The 16,867-nt window shown below is 33.5% G+C and overlaps 1 non-coding gene across 1 annotated transcript; it reads left to right on the top strand.

Moving 5' to 3' along the window:
• The first annotated feature begins 1,333 nt into the window (after window positions 1–1,333).
• Window positions 1,334–1,440, top strand: LOC112534324. The gene has a single exon (XR_003078620.1). It is a non-coding gene; the product is annotated as a small nucleolar RNA R71 (small nucleolar RNA).
• The last annotated feature ends 15,427 nt before the right edge of the window (window positions 1,441–16,867 follow it).

Genomic DNA, 16,867 nt, shown 5'->3' with positions numbered 1-16,867 from the left:
CAGCTAGTTGTATACTCATCTTAGTAGGTTTTATCTCTCCCAGCCCCAACTTAGCAAACAAGTTGTATAACATTACATTAACGCTAGCTCCTAAATCAGCTAAAGCATCACTAATAGTTAAGTCACCTAACACAAGGGATAGTAAAACTCCCTGGATCATGTTTCTTTTCCGGTAACCTATTCTGGAAAATCGTCGAACATTCCTTATTTAGCATCACGAATGCTACGTCCTCAAACTTTCTTTTGTTGCTAAGGATATCCTTTAATAACTTCGCATACCTAAGCTCTACGAAATAGCTTTAACAAAAGGTAAGTTTATATGCAGTTGTTTAAATACATCAAGAAATTTACCAAACTGCTGCTCTACTTGCGCCTACTTCAACCTAGTAGGGTATAGGAATTTGGGCTGGTATTCCCTCAGTGGAATCTTGTTTGCCTCTTTTTTCTTTGGTTCCTTCGCCTTGTTATCTTCAACCTTTCTACTTGAATCTACTTGTGCATCAACATCGTTATTAGAAATAGGAGAAGAACCAGGAATATACTTACTTGACCGCAAAGTGATTGCGTTCACATGCTCTCTCGAGTCGGACTCTGTATTGCTAGGCAAAGTCCTCGACTGCCTCTCAACCAACATCTTAGAAATCTATCCTATTTGATTCTCTAAGTTCTGAATGGAGGCCTGCTGATTTCTAAGAGCTGCATTCGTCTGCTGGAATCTGGTCTCTGAAGTGGATACAAACTTCATCATCACCTCCTCTAAGTTAGGCTTTTTCTCTTGAGTTTGAGGAGACTGAGGTGGGAGAACAGATTGTTGTAGCTACTGATGTAGTCATTGAAACCCTGGTGGCCCCTGGTTGTTGTTCCTCCATCTGAAGTTTGAGTAATTTCTCCATCCCAGATTACAAGTGTTCCTATACAGGTTGTTCTATTACCTAGGCTAACTCCCCATATAGTCCACATGTTCATGGTTAGATGAAGAAGAAGCAAACATACCTCCTGACTTATAGTTACTATTGAAATGTGGGCTACCACAAAACTCATAACTTACTTGAGTTGCTTGGACAAGCATCTAGAGTTGATCAATTTTCTTGGATAATAACTCCACTTGAGCCGCAAGGCTGTAGTGGCATCCAATTAGTGTATACTCCCTTGACGTCCCGTCCTGCTCCTAGTAGTGTGCCACTGGTAATAGTTTGTGGCCATCTTCTCTATCAAGCTTTGGGCTTGCTCAAGTGTCTTGCTGCTCAAAGAACCACCTACAACTGCATCTACCATCTACTTAGTAGCCAAATTCAAACCATTATAACAAGTTTGCACCTGTAACCAGATTGGTAGTCCATGGTGTAGGCAGCATCGCAATAGGTCTTTGTACCTCTCCCAGGTGTCGTACATCAACTCATCATCAAACTGCACAAAAGAAGATTTGTCATTTCTAAGTTTAGTAGTTCTAGAGGGAGGAAAGTACTTAAATAGAAATTTTTTAGCCAAAGAATCCCAAGTAGTGATAGTGTTTGTGACTATAGCCACCCCTTTGCTCTATCCCTCAAAGAAAATGGAAAGAAGTGGAGATGAATTGTATCATCTGTTGTCCTATTAATCTTGAAGGTATCACAAATCTCTAAGAAACTCGCTACATGCGCATTAGGATCCTCATCTGGCAAGCCTCTAAACTGAACCGTTTGTTACACCATCTGAATCACATTAGCTTTATTTTAAAATTATTAGCAACGACATCTGGTCTCGTAATGCATGTTTACGTCCCCTCCAGTGATGGTTTCGCAAAATCATACATAGTCTGGTTATTCTCATTGTTGTTATTGGTGTCTGCCATATCTACTGTAGTGTCTTCCGGTTCACTCTTGTCTACAACTTTCCTAACCTGAATCTCTTCCTCCTCTACGTTCAACCACTTTCTCAACTGCTTGAGGGATTGCTCTGGTTCTGGTAGAGGGTCTACTAAATCAAGATCGGACCTCCTCATACACTATCTGAAACAACGAATAACCAACAACATAAATGAATAAAAGAATAAAATCAAAGAAAAATAAATAAACAACAAAGAATAAGGGCTAAATTAACAAGAAAAAAAAAATTCACAATATTTCTCAAAACAACTCCCCAGCAACGATGCCAAAAACATGATGCTTCGCTAAACACGACTAGCAATCTACAGGCAAGTGCACCTACCAAATGTAATCTAGCTATGGCAAGTATCAATGTCGTATCCTATGGGAACTAAAAATCTACTACTACTACTACGCTATTCCTATTATCTAACTGATCAAAAGGTGGTGAAGATCATTAACTAAAAATGATTGAGAATGCAAATGAAAACTAAATTTTAACAAAGAGAATGAAAGTTTGGAAGAGACAATGAGATGAGTTAACCCAATTGGGGATCCTTTTAGCTAGCCGGCTTAAAATAATAAATTATGAATTGATTGATTAAGAATTGCGATCTATGGATAATTTCTTAAATGAATTGGTGTAACGCCTGCATTTTCTCATCATCCATGTTATGTGCATTTACATTTAATCATTGGGCATATGATGGTATATCAATGATATTTTTATTTTATGAGAACATATATATATTAATTATAAGTAGAGAATAAGAAGCATGATATTAGATTATTAATTTAGATAAGTTGATTAAGTACTTGGGTTATGTGTATTAAGCCTTAAGACTTAATTGAACCAATAGTTGAAGGTTGGGTAAATAGATTGGGCTTAAAAGATACAATTAAAAGTTAGTACCTATATATGGTTAGTAAGAATTAATTTAGGGTGATAAAAATAGTTTAGTAGGTGGTGGCATTAAGAGAGGAATATTGGAAATTGGAACCATGAGTAAGCTCATTTTACCTCTTCATTTCTCTAAAATTCGTACATGGCCAAAAACACAAAATTTGGAATAAGAGAGAGGAGTGGAATACCTAGAAAAACTTAAGATTAAGATAGGATTTTGCCAACTATTGAAGGAGCCAAGCTAAAGCTAAAGGATTTAAGCATATTAGCAACCCAAAAGCTGAAATTGGTAAGTTGTTACTTGAGTGTTATTAATTTGTCATTAGGGTTCTTGATTACAAATTGGAAAAACTTCATTTGATGCTCTCATTGATTAATTAAAGGTCTGATTATCATGAATTAGTAGAGTATTGAATGATTGCATAAAGATTAAGCTTGATTTAAGTTTAAGTATGTTAAGATAGAAAACTGTCAAAATTCCAGCAACCTTGATGTTCTGTATTTTAGGCATAACATGGGTTATATAAGTCCAAATTAAGCTTAATTGGTGTCTATGGAAATTTTAAAGAGTCCTCTATAACTTTGTAGTTTTGTGATTTTACTATTTTTGCCGTTTTGGTTGCTTAAATTGAGCAAACAGATTGCTGCTCGGGTACAACTAGCTGTATGACCCTTGCTTAGTAATTTGAAAATAATTAAATCTGTAGAAGTCGGAATTGAGTAATTCTTCTTGAAGATGAAACTAGATGCATAAATGGATATGTCTGTTTAATATGAGATTTTTGTATTAAGCCAATTTTGCCCAGCAATAAATATACCTTGGTACTAAATTCTGTCTAGAAAACAGAAATGTTGGAGATTAGTTTTATGCAATTTATTGATGTTAATTTGAGTTAAATTGGTATTTAACTAGATGGGAAATGTTTATAGGATATTAAAACAGTAATTGAGAGTCTTAGAGAAAGAGTTAGACCTATGAATTAGAGAGGAGATGATCTTGTAATGCATTAGAACTCGCATTTACATGAATATTTGTAATATGCATGAAATGTGAATTGATGAATGTGTTGACAGGTACTCAAAGGCCTGGAAAGGAAGTTGTGGAGAAAGGAGGTTCTTATATGCTAAAGGAATAAGTATATTTTGAGTAAGTAAATAGTTAATATTTGCTATGTTCATATATTTAATCAAATGTTCCGCAAATGGTTGCGTTTGCTTAATATTGTTTATGTTTGAATGACTGAGATGGAAATGATTGGTGTTGAGTGGAACAATTGTTATTGCTGAAATATGATATAAGTGAAATGATTGAATTGTGATGTTAAGTGCATATGTGCATGTGAATGGTGGATTCCCCTATGAAAAAGAAGATATATATATAAAGCCTTGGGAGGCTAAAGCCTAGAGAGGCTATAAAAGTGTATAATGTGAGATGAGGCGGAGCAGCTTACGTGTGTGATATGTGAGGATGAGGCGGAGCAGCACATTAAAGGGGATCCACAAGCCATGAGAACTAACCATAATTGTTGAATTGTATTTCTTCTATGATGGTTGTAATGAATTGAGTAGAATGGTATGACTTTATACCTAAACTATGAATATCATGGAAAGTTATGTGATTGGGTGGAAATTGTATTAAGTGTATGTGATATAGATTATGTTGATTATTTATTTACTGAGCTGGAGGCTCACCCCTCTCCAAAATTTTTCTTTTCAGGTTTGTAAATAGTAGTGCATCCGTTGGTTGTATGCGAAGTCTAGCTTTTAGCGATTCATCAAGTTGGGCCAGTTTTGTGAAGTCTCCTCCCGATGCATTTTTGTATGCGTTATGTGATATATATGGAAGTATGCCTTATAAGGCATAAGAAGATGTTTGTAATACCTGTTAAATGATGTTTAAGTATAATCATATGTTTATATGTTAATAACCTTGTGTCCGGATTCTTAACAACCTACATATTGACCTATCTACCTGTAGTATATATTCTACGATGCTTGTATGCTTCCGGCTAATGTTTATTGGTTAACATGTGATGGGGTGTTACATTTAAGTGGTATCGAGCAGGGATTAGATTCATTGGGAGTAGATTCATGTTGCACATCATTAAGCATATGATATATGTTCTTTGAACTTGACTGAATATTTGCATTTCATATATAGATGGAGAGACAAGGAGAACACGCAATCGGCCCGAGATAAGTCATTAGAGTCCTGTCCATGGTCATGAAAATGCATCGAACATGATCAACATGATGAGCATGAGTTACATTCTGAAAATGCCGCACAATCGAATGTACAAAATGTTATGGAACAGTTTATGGATTTTCCGATGCAGCAGAGCTCAACAACAAGCACCGCCTCGGACTCAACAATAAAAGGTACGTGATAGATAAGAATTATGAAAGAGTTAGGAAACAAGGTGCTAATGTTTTTCAAGGTACTACCGATCCCTACTGAGGCCGAGGAATGGTTACGAAATCGGAAAGGGTGTTGGATAGATTTAATTGCATATCCGAACAAAGGCTTCTATATACGGTATCTTTAATAGAAAAGATGCACTTGATTGGTGGGAAACAGTTTTAAGAAGCAAAGATCGACCAATGACTTTGACTTGGAATGATTTCTTGAGAGAATTTGCTGAGAAGTATACTCCAGAAATTTATAGAGACAGAAAGAAGCTTGAATTTCTTCAGTTGAAACAGAATGATATGTCGATTGCAGTACGAAGTTCAATTTGTGAGATTATGTAAGTATGCACCGGAAGAAATAGCCCAAGAAACTGAAAGGAAGAAATTTGAGATGGGTTTGAGGCTTGACATTCGTGAGAAAATGGCAGTGAAACCTCATAATTACAATGCCTCAATTGAAGCTGCTTTGAGAGCTGAAGAAACATCATTTGAAAGGAATACTATGGAAGCTAAAAAGAAGAAGATCATTGGTGCTTATAGTAATCCTCCAAGACATATTAGTATTTCTTCATTTAGAGGCTCTAATTCACAGTGGAGTAGTTATCGTGGACGAGGGTTTGGTGGTCAGTCTAGTAGATCCTCCATAGTACCTTATAGTAGAGGTGGATACAATTCATCCGGACTTGAGGCGGGACAAGTTTGACCAAGATGGGGTTTGCTCTGTTTGTCCCTCGTGCAACAGGAGACATATTGGAGAATGTTGGGGACCTAGACCCGGTAGTATGTTTTACTTGTAGTAGGCCGGGACATTATTCTAGAGATTGTCCTATGAGAAGAAATAATGTTTGGAGAATCTTATACGGGTCGGAGTAGTGTTGGTGAAAATATTCCAGTTGGTTCGAGGCGGAGGCGAGGAGGAAGAGGTGGCAGAGGAGGTTTAACTATTTCAGCAACACCATCAGAACCAATTGGTCAACCACAAGCACAAGCTAGAGTATTTGCTACTACTAGAAATGAAGCATTTGTAGCACCTGAAAATGTTACTAGTATACTTTCTATTCATGATTCTGATGCACATGTTCTTATTGATCCTGGATCCACATGTTCATTCATATCACATGATTTTGCATCACATGTTCATGCTAATATAGAGGCATTAGGTTATGATATATATGTATCTATGCCTGCTGGGGGTATTATCACAGTAAATACGATAGTGAGATCATATCCTGTAGTAGTAGATAGTGTCAAACTACATGCAGATTTGGTTGTTATTAATCTTAGAGAGTTTGATGTTATTTTGGGGATGGATTGGTTGTCAAGAAATCATGCTATTGTTGATTGTAAAACAAAGGAAGTGGCTATGGAAATACAAGGAGAAATGAAAATAGTAATGGTGGGTGAAAAGAAGACAATTCCTAATTGTTTGATTTCAGTGACCGCGTCGATTAATTAAAAATGGATGTGAAGCATATCTAATTAGTTTTATAGATACTACTAAGGTCGATTCAGGGGTATTAGACATTCCAGTGGTCGGAGAATTTCCTAACATATTCTTAGATGATTTGCACCGGTTTGCCACCAAATCGAGAGGTTGATTTTGAGATTGACATCATCCCCGGTATCGCACCTATTTCCATTGCACCATACAGAATGGCTCCATTAGAATTGAAAGAATTAAAGAAGCAATTAGAAGAGTTACTTGATAAAGGTTTCATCAGGCCAAGTACTTCACCTTGGGGAGCACCATTTGTGAAGAAAAGGATGGTAGTATGCGATTATGTATTGATTATAGGCAATTGAATAGGATTACGTTGAAGAATAAATATCCATTGCCGAGAATTGATGATTTGCTTGATCGGTTAAAAGGTGCAACTGTGTTCTCTAAAATTGATTTAAGATCGGGTTATTGGCAACTCCGGGTTGAAGAGAAATCTATTGCCAAGACAAACATTCGAACAAGGTATGGGCACTATGAATTTATTGTGATGCCATTTGGTTTAACAAATGCTCCCTGCTTTTATGTCAACGATGAACAAGACTTTCCAGCCATATTTAGATCACTTTGTTATTGTGTTCATTGATGATATTCCGATTTACTCTAGAAGCCCGGAAGAGCATGAACAACACTTGAGAATTGTTTCTGATTTTGAGGGAAAAACAGTTGTATGCAAAATTCAACAAATGCGAGTTTTGGATGGAGGAAATTGCATTCTTAAGGCATATTATTTCTAAACATGGAGTGCAACCAGATTCATCAAAGATTAAAGCAATTATTGAATGGGAACCGCCTAGAAATGTTTCCCGAAGTTCAAGTTTTCTTGGGTTAGTACGGCTATTATAGAAGATTTGTAAAAGATTTTTCGGTTATTGCTAAGCCTCTAATGACTTTGTTAAAGAAGAATGTGCCATTCCGGTGGACGGAGTTATGTGATCAAAATTTTCAAGAGTTGAAGAAAAGGCTTACTACTACACCGATACTCGCATTGCCATCTGAAAATGGAGGTTATGTTGTATATACTGATGCTTCTAGGCAAGGACTCAATTTTTAGTGTTTTAGGTAAAAAATACATATAAAAAGACATCAAAGTTTGAAAAATATCAATCAGCCTATGTAGAGAAAATTGTTGGCTCTACATAGAGCCGATTCAGTACTATGCTAAGTCGATCAGCTCTATGTAGAGCTGATTCAGCTATGCAAAAAGCCGATTGGCTCTAAGAAGCAAAAGTTCCAAAAATCTTAATAGTTTAGTCTCTCAACTTGTGAAAACTATTGTTTTACCCTCGAACATTAATTTTTCTATAAATTGACTCCAAATAATCTTACAGGGTTGTTTTCTCAAATTAATTATTATACCTCTTATGAGGTTATTTTCTCATATTCAGAAATATACTCCTCTTACGAGACTATTTTCTAAAATTCATAAATATACCCCATTTATGTGGTTGTTTTCTCATTCTCACAAATATATCCCTCTTAAAGGGGTTTATTTCTCACATTTATAAATATACCCCTTTTACAAGATTGTTTTCTCATACTCACAAATATATCCCTCTATATGTTATTTTCTCATATTCATTAAAATATCCCTCTTACGGGGTTACTTTCTCATGTTCATAAATATACCAATTTTATGGGGTTGTTTTACACTCCTCTTATGGGGTTGTTTTCTAAAATTTATAAATATACCAATCTTACGAGGTTGTTTTCTCATACTCACAAATATACCCCTCTTATAGGTAGTTTTCTATTATTTACAAATATATCACTCTTACAGGGTTGTTCTCTAATATTCATAAATATACCCCTTGTACATGTTTATTTTCTCATATTCATAAATATATCTTTTTTATGTGGTTATCTTCTCATACTAATGCCCCTATTATGGCGTTGTTTTCTAATATTCATAAATATACCCCTTGTACATGTTTATTTTCTCATATTCATAAATATATCTTTTTTATGTGGTTGTCTTCTCATACTAATGCCCCTATTACGGGGTAGTTTTTTATTAGTTACAAATGTACCCCTCTTACAGGGTTATTTTCTCATATTCATAAATATACCATTGTTGGCGGGTTGTTTTATAATATTCATAAATATACTCCACTTACGTGGTTGTTTTATCATTATCATAAATATAACCCTCTTACGGGGTTGATTTCTCATATTAAAAAATATATCCCTTTTACGAGTTTGTTTTCTCATAATCATAAGTGTACGCCTTTTATGTTATTATTTTCTCATACTTAAAAATATACCCCTTTTACGGTATTGTTTTCTAATATTTACAAATATACCCCACTTACGGGGTTGTTTTCTTATATTCATAAATATACCCCTTTTACTGGATTGTTTTCTCGTACTCGCAAATACACCTCTTTTATGGGTTTAGTTTCTCACGCTCACAAATATACCACTCATACGAGGTTGTTTTCTCATATTCAAAAATATACTCCTTTTACGGGGTTGTTTTCTCTTACTTACACGTATATCATTCTTATGGGGTTATTTTCTAATATTTACAAATGAACCCTCTTACAGGATTATTTTCTATTATTTATAAATATACCCCTTATGGGGTTATTTTCTCATATTTACAAATATACCCCTTATGAGGTTATATTATCAGATTTATAAATATACCCCTCTTACGGGGTTATTTTCTAATATTCATCGATATACCCCATTTACGTGGTTGTTTTCTCATTCTCACAAATATGGCCCTCTTAAGGAATTATTTTCTCACTTTAATAAATATACTCATTTCATAGGGTTATTTTCTCATAATCACAAATATACCCCTCATACAGAGTTATTTTCTCATATTCATTAATATATCCCTCTTACGGGGTTATTGTCTCATATTCATAAATGTACCATTTTTACGGGGTTGTTTTATATCCCTCTTACGGGGTTGTTTTCTATTATTTAAAAATATATCCCTCTTACGGGGATACTTTCTAATATTAGTAAATATAGCCTCTTACGGGTTTATTTTATCATATTCATAAATGTACCCGTTTTATGCGGTTGTTTTCTCATATTTACAAATAAACCCCTCTTACAAAGTAGTTTTCTATTAATTACAAATGTACCACTCTTACGGGTTGTTTTCTCGTATTCATAAATAAACCACTTTTATGGGATTTTTTTTCTAATATTCATAAATATAACTCTTTTATATGGTTGTTTTCTCATTCTCATAAATATGGGGGTAGTTTCCTCATATTCATAACTATCCCTTTTATGGGGTTGTTTTCTCATATTTATAAATGTACCTTTTTATGCGGTTGTTCTCTCATACTAAAAAATATACCCCTCTTACGGAGTTGTGTTCTAATATTTATAAATATACCCCTCTTACGGGGTTGTTTTCTCATACTTACAAATATACCCCTTACGGGGTTGTTTTCTCATTCTCACAAATTTATCCCTCTTATGGGGTTGTTTTCTAATGTTGATAAATATACATATCTTATGGGGTTATTTTCTCATACTCACAAATATACCCCACTAATAGGATTGTTTCCTTATATTGAAAAATATAACCCTCTTACAGAATTTTTTTCTCATACTTATAAATATACCCCTCTTATTCGGTTGTTTTCTCATATTCATAAATATGCACCCTTTTACGGGGTTGTTTTCTCATATTTATAAATGTACCATTCTTTGCAGCTATTTTCTCATGCAAAAAATACCCCTATTACGGGGTTATTTTCTAATATTTACAAATATACACCTCTTATGGGGTTGTTTTTTCATACTCACATATATACCCCTATTATGGGTTGTTTTCTCATATTCACAAATATACCCTACTTACGTGGTTGTTTTCTTGTGTTGACAAATATAACCTTTTAAAATGGTTGTTTTCTCAGATTAATAAATATACTCATTTTACGAGGTTGTTTTCTAATATTTACAAATATATCCCCCTTATAGGGTTGTTTTATCATACTTATAAATATGCCCCTCTTATCGAGTTGTTTTCTCATATTCATAAAAATACTCTTTTAACGAGGTAGTTTTCTCATACTTACAAATACAGCCTTTTTATGGGGTTATTTTTCTCACACTCACACATATACCCCCTCTTACGGGGTTATTTCTCATACTAAAAAACATACTCCTTTTACGGAGTTGTTTTCTCATTCTCATAAATATACCCTCTTAGAGGGGTGTTTTCTAATACTCACAAATACACTACTTTTTCGGGGTTGTTTTCTTATAGTGACAAATATACCCCTCTTACGGGGTTGTTTTCTAATATTTACAAAAATACTCCTCTTACGAGGTTGCTTTCTAATATTTACTAATATACCACTCTTACGGTATTTTTTTATATTAAAAAAAAAACCCCTTATACGAGATTATTTTCTCATTCTAAAAAAATACCCCTCTTACGGGGTTGTTTTCTTATATTCATAAATATACCTCTTTCGAGATAATTTTCTGATACTCATAAATATACCGCACTTACAATGTTATTTTCTCATACTTATAAATATACCCCTTTTACGGGGTTATTTTCTTATGCTCACAAATATAAGCCTCCTACAAGGTTATCTTCTCATATTCATTAATGTGTCCCTCTTACGAAGTTATTTTGTCATATTCATAAATATACCCTTTTTACGGAGTTATTTTCTAATATTTACAAATATACCCCTCTTACGGGGTTGTTTTCTCATACTCACAATTACACTCCTCTTTTGGGATAGTTTTCTATTATTTTTAAATATATCCCTTTTACGGGGTTCTCTTATAATATTCGTAAATATAGACCTCTTAAAGTTTTAATTTCTCATATTGAACACCATGCCCCTTTTATACAATTATTTTGTCATACTCACAAATATGCCCCTCTTACAGGGTTGTTTTTTTGTATTGACAAATAAACTTCTTTTACGGGGTTATTTTCTTAAATTCACAAATATACCCATCTTACGACATTGTTTTCTAATATTTACAAATATAATCCTCTTATAAGGTTGGTTTCTCATATTCACAAACATACTCCTCTTATAGGGTTAATTTCTCATATTCATAAATACACCCCTTTTATGAAGTTGTTTTCTCATACTCACAAATATAGCCATTTTATAGAGTTGTAGTACTATATTCACAAATAACCGTCCTATATTGTTACTTTCTGACATTCATAAATATACCCTTATACGGTGTTGTTCTCTAATAGTCATAAATATACCTCTTTTATGTGATTATTTTCTCATTCTCGCAAATATACCCCTCTTATGGGGTCTTTTCTCATATTCATAAATATACCCCTCTTATGGGTTGTTTTCTCATATTCATAAATATATCCCTTTTACGGGGTTGTTTCTGATACTCATAAATATACCCCACTTATAAGGTTGTTTTATTGTATTGACAAATATACCCCTTTTACAAGATTGTTTTCTTAAATTCACAAATATACCCATCTTACGATGTTATTTCTAATATTTACAAATATAACCCTCTTATAGGGTTGGTCTCTCATATTCACAAACATACTCCTCTTATAGGGTTAATTTCTCATATTCATAAATACAGCCCCTTTATGAAGTTGTTTTCTCATACTCACAAATATAGCCATTTTATAGGATTGTATTCCTATATTCACAAATACCCATCTTTATTGTTACTTTCTGACATTCATAAATATACCTTTATATGGTGTTGTTTTTTAATATTCATAAATTTACCTCTTTTATGTTATTATTTTCTCATTCTCGTAAATATACTCCTCTTACGGGGTCTTTTCTCATATTCACAATTATACCCCTCTTATGGGGTTGTTTTCTCATATGCATAAATATACCCTTTTTACGAGGTTGTTTTCAGATCTTTATAAATAAACCTCTTTTACGTGATTGTTTTCTCATTTTCACAAATATACTCCTCTTACAGTGTTGTTTTCTCATATTTATAAATATACGCCTTTTATAAATATACGCTTTTTACCAGGTTATTTTATCATATTCATAAATGTATCCCTTTTACAAGGTTGTTCTCATACTTGCAAATACACCCCTCTTACGAGGTTATTTTCTAATATTTATAAATGTACCATACTTACGGGGTTATTTCTCAAATTTACAAATATACCCGTCTTAACGTATTATTTTCTAATATTTACAAATATATCCCTCTTATAGGGTTGGTTTCTCATATTTGCAAACATACTCCCCTTACAGGGTTATTTTCTCATATTCGTAAATGTATCCCTTTTACGAGGTTGTTTTCTCATACTCACATATATAGCCGTTTTACAAGGTTGTACTCCTATATTCACAAATATACCCCTTCTATAGGATTGTTTTCTCATAATCATAAATATATCCTTATATCAGGGTTGTTTTCTAATATTCATAAATATAACCTTTTTATGTGATTGCTTTTTGATTCTAAAAAATATACCCCTCTTAGGGGTTTTTTTTCTCATATTCATAAATGTACTCATCTTACGAGGTTGTTTTCTCATATTCATAAATAAACACCTTTTACGAGGTTGTTTTCTAATATTCATAAATATACCCTTTTACGTGATTGTTTTCTCATCCTCACAAATATACCCCTCTAACGGTGTTGTTTTCTCATATTCATAAATATACCCTTTTTTATGAGATTATTTTCTCATACTCACAAATATACCCCTCTTTCGGGGTTGTTCTCTAACATTTACAAACACACTCCTCTTATGGGGTTGTTATCTCATATTAAAATATACACCCATTTTACAAGGTTGTTTTCTCATACTCACAAATATACCCCTCTTACGGGGTTATTTTCTCATAGTGAAAAATATAACCCTTTTACACGGTACTTTTCTTATTCTAATAAATATATCCCTCCTTTATGGTCGTTTTCTAATATTGACAAATAGATCCCTTTTACGGGGTTTTTTTTAATATTTACAAATACACCCCTCTTACAAGGTTGTTTTTTCATACACACAAATATACCCCTCTTACGGGGTTGTTTTCTAATGTTGACAAATATATTCCTCTTACGGGGTTCTTTTCTCATGATCACAAATATACCTCTTTTACGGGGTAGTTTTCTCATACTCACAAATATACCCCACTTATAGGGTTGTTTTTTGATATTAACAAATATATCTCTTTTACAGGGTTGTTTTCTCATACTCATAAATATACCCCTCTTTTAGGTTTGTTTTCAAATATTTACAAATATACCCATCTTTTGGGGTTGTCTTAAATATACCCCTCTTACGGTGTTGTTTTCTCATATTCATAAGTATACCCCTTTCGCAGGATTGCCTTTTCGTACTGATAAATATACCCCACTTACGGGGTTGTTTTCTTGCATTGACCAATATACCCCTCACACGGGGTTGTTTTCTCATACTCACAAATATACCTCTCTTTCAAGATTATTTTCTAATATTCATAAATATACCCCTCTTACGGGGTTGTTTAATATTTATAAATATACTCCTCTTATGGGATTGTTTTCTCATATTAAAAAATCTTTCCTTTTTATGGGATTATTTTCTCATACTCACAAATATAGCACTCTTACATGTTGTCTTCTTGTATTGACGAATATACCCCCTTTAGGGGGTTGTTATCTCAGATTCATAAATATACCCATCTTACGGGATTGTTCTCTATTACTTACAAATATTCCGCCCTGACGGGTTGTTTTCTCATAATCACAAATATACCCCTTTATGGTGTCATTTTCTAACATTCACAAACATACCCTCATTCATTACAGGGTTGTTTTCTCATACTCACAAATACACCTTTCTTACAAGGTTCATTTTGAATATTTACAAATATACCCCTCTTATAGGGTTATTTTCTCATATTCGTTATTTTACCCCTTATGGGGTTATTTTCTCATGTTCATAAAGATACCCCTCACACTCACAAATATACCCCTCATACGGGGTTGATTTCTAAGATTAAAAAATATACCCTTTTTATAGGGTTGTTTTCTCATACTAAAAAATATACCCCTCTTACGTGCTTATTTTCTCATGTTAATAAATATACCCCTCATGGGATTATTTTCTCATATTCATAAATATACCTCTTATGGGATTATTTTCTCAAATTGATAAATATACTCCTTACGGGGTAATTTTCTAATATTCATAGATATACCCCATTTACATTGTTGTTTTCTCATTGTCACAAACATGCTCTTGCTAAGGGGTTATTTTCTCACATTCATAAATATACCTCTTTTACGGGATTGTTTTCTCATACTCACAAATATACCTTTCCTACGGGGATATTTTCTCATATTCATTAATGTATCCCTTTCACAGGGTTATTTTCTCATATTCATAAATATACCCTTTTTTAGGGGGTTGTTTTATACCACTCTTACGGGGTTATTTTCTATTATTTACAATTATATCCCTCTTACGAGGTTATTTTCTATTATTTATATATATACCCCTTTTACATGGTTATTTTCTAATATTAATAAATATAGCCCTCTTATTGGTTTATTTTTTTCATATTGATAAATATTTCTCTTTTATGCGGTTGTTCTCTCATGCTCACAAATAAACCCCTCTTATGGGGTAGTTTCCTATTAGTTACAAATTTACCCCTCTTACGGGGTTGTTTTCTCATAAATAAATCACTTTTATGAGATTGTTTTCTAATATTTATAAATTTAACCCTTTTACGTGATTGGTTTCTCAGTCTCACAAATATACCCCTTTTACGGGGTTGTTTTCTCATATTCATAAATATACTGCATTTGGCGGTTTTAGCGCGCGCAACTTTAGCGACTACGACCTTTGTAAGTCTTTTTAACCTAATCAGAAACATACTAACTAGTGACTGATAGTGTGGAGATGGGAGTTGCCACCTGGGTAATCACTCAGACGCTTTTACTAATGAGTAGCTTTTCTGAGATTCCATAAAGAAGCTTAAGCCACAAAGTCAAGAGATGGATCTAGAAGCCAACTTCCTTATTTATGTATATTAGTCTTTAAGTTTTTATTTAATAAAATGCAAGCATTTTATACACAGGCATGCCAAAACAACACATAGTACACCTAAGTTTAGCCCATTTTATTCAAGCCTAGCTCTCATTTAAAGTTATTAATCTAATTTACTATCCAATTATGCATGAGGCCCACCTATTCTAGCCTAATTACATGTTATGCTTTTTAGATTCGAGCCTTTAAGCCTATTAGACTACTTGTTATGAAAAGGCCTAATTAATGTGATCTCAACCCTAACTAAATTCAAACCCTAAATAATCATATGAAGGCCCACTAGTCTAATTGAATTTTAGGGTTTAGGCCTAATTAAGGTAGATTAGTCTAATAAACTACCAAATTCATGTTGGACCAGTTTTATAGCCCTAAGTCTTTGTGGCCCATTTTAATTAATCAATCATGTATTGGGGATAACGTTCAATAATCAACAAAAAATAATAAAGAGAATAAAGCAGAAAAGAAAACCCTAGCTATTACAACCCTCCTACAACTACGATTGCAAAACTAGAAAGACCTAAAATTGTACGGGGGTCAAGAATACATTGAAACTCACCAAAAAAGCGAAAATAAATGCTCCAGCATGGTCAGCCAATCAACTGTGCATGAAGAGCCGATTGGCTCTAGAGTCCTAGGGTGTATTTCAGTTAGTTCTCCTTCGATTCTCCTTTATTCAACAGTTCAATCTCACACTCTAGAGCTAATTTTCACATGCACAAATGTTAAGAAAAATAGAATGAGATAAAATAAATAAAAAATAATAAAATAAAGTACATAAGCTAAAAAAATCTAAATCACTAAAAATCCTAAAATCTTATAAACTAGCAATAGATTGTCATTATGTTTGTTGGATCTACAAGTCTCGGGCGATGAGGAGGCGATTGAACCAAAAACTGGGTAGGAATTCAGAGCTAGATCTGGCTTTGAGAAACTTTCTATGATTTAGAAAAAGTTTTAAATGATCTTGCTTAAGTGGTTTGGATCTTCTAATGACTATTATAATCAACAATGCTTCTCTTTCTTTTTCATCTAGCTTTTCTCTTTGTTTTTTTTTTCTCAGTGTCTCTTCTATATTGATTTTACTCACACTTCTATGAGTCTCAGGAGATGAGGAAACTGTTGTTGAATCAAAGAGAAGATAAGAACCCAGTTCTGCTTTTTTTGGATTTTCAAAGAAACCTCTATCATTGTTCATGGGTCCCCTAACTTGG

Source organism: Ricinus communis, chromosome 4, assembly GCF_019578655.1.
Source record: "Ricinus communis isolate WT05 ecotype wild-type chromosome 4, ASM1957865v1, whole genome shotgun sequence".
In the NCBI taxonomy this organism is placed as follows: domain Eukaryota; kingdom Viridiplantae; phylum Streptophyta; class Magnoliopsida; order Malpighiales; family Euphorbiaceae; genus Ricinus; species Ricinus communis.
The sequence above is the reverse complement of the archived record's forward strand: the minus strand, read 5'-3'. Positions and strand labels throughout refer to the sequence as shown.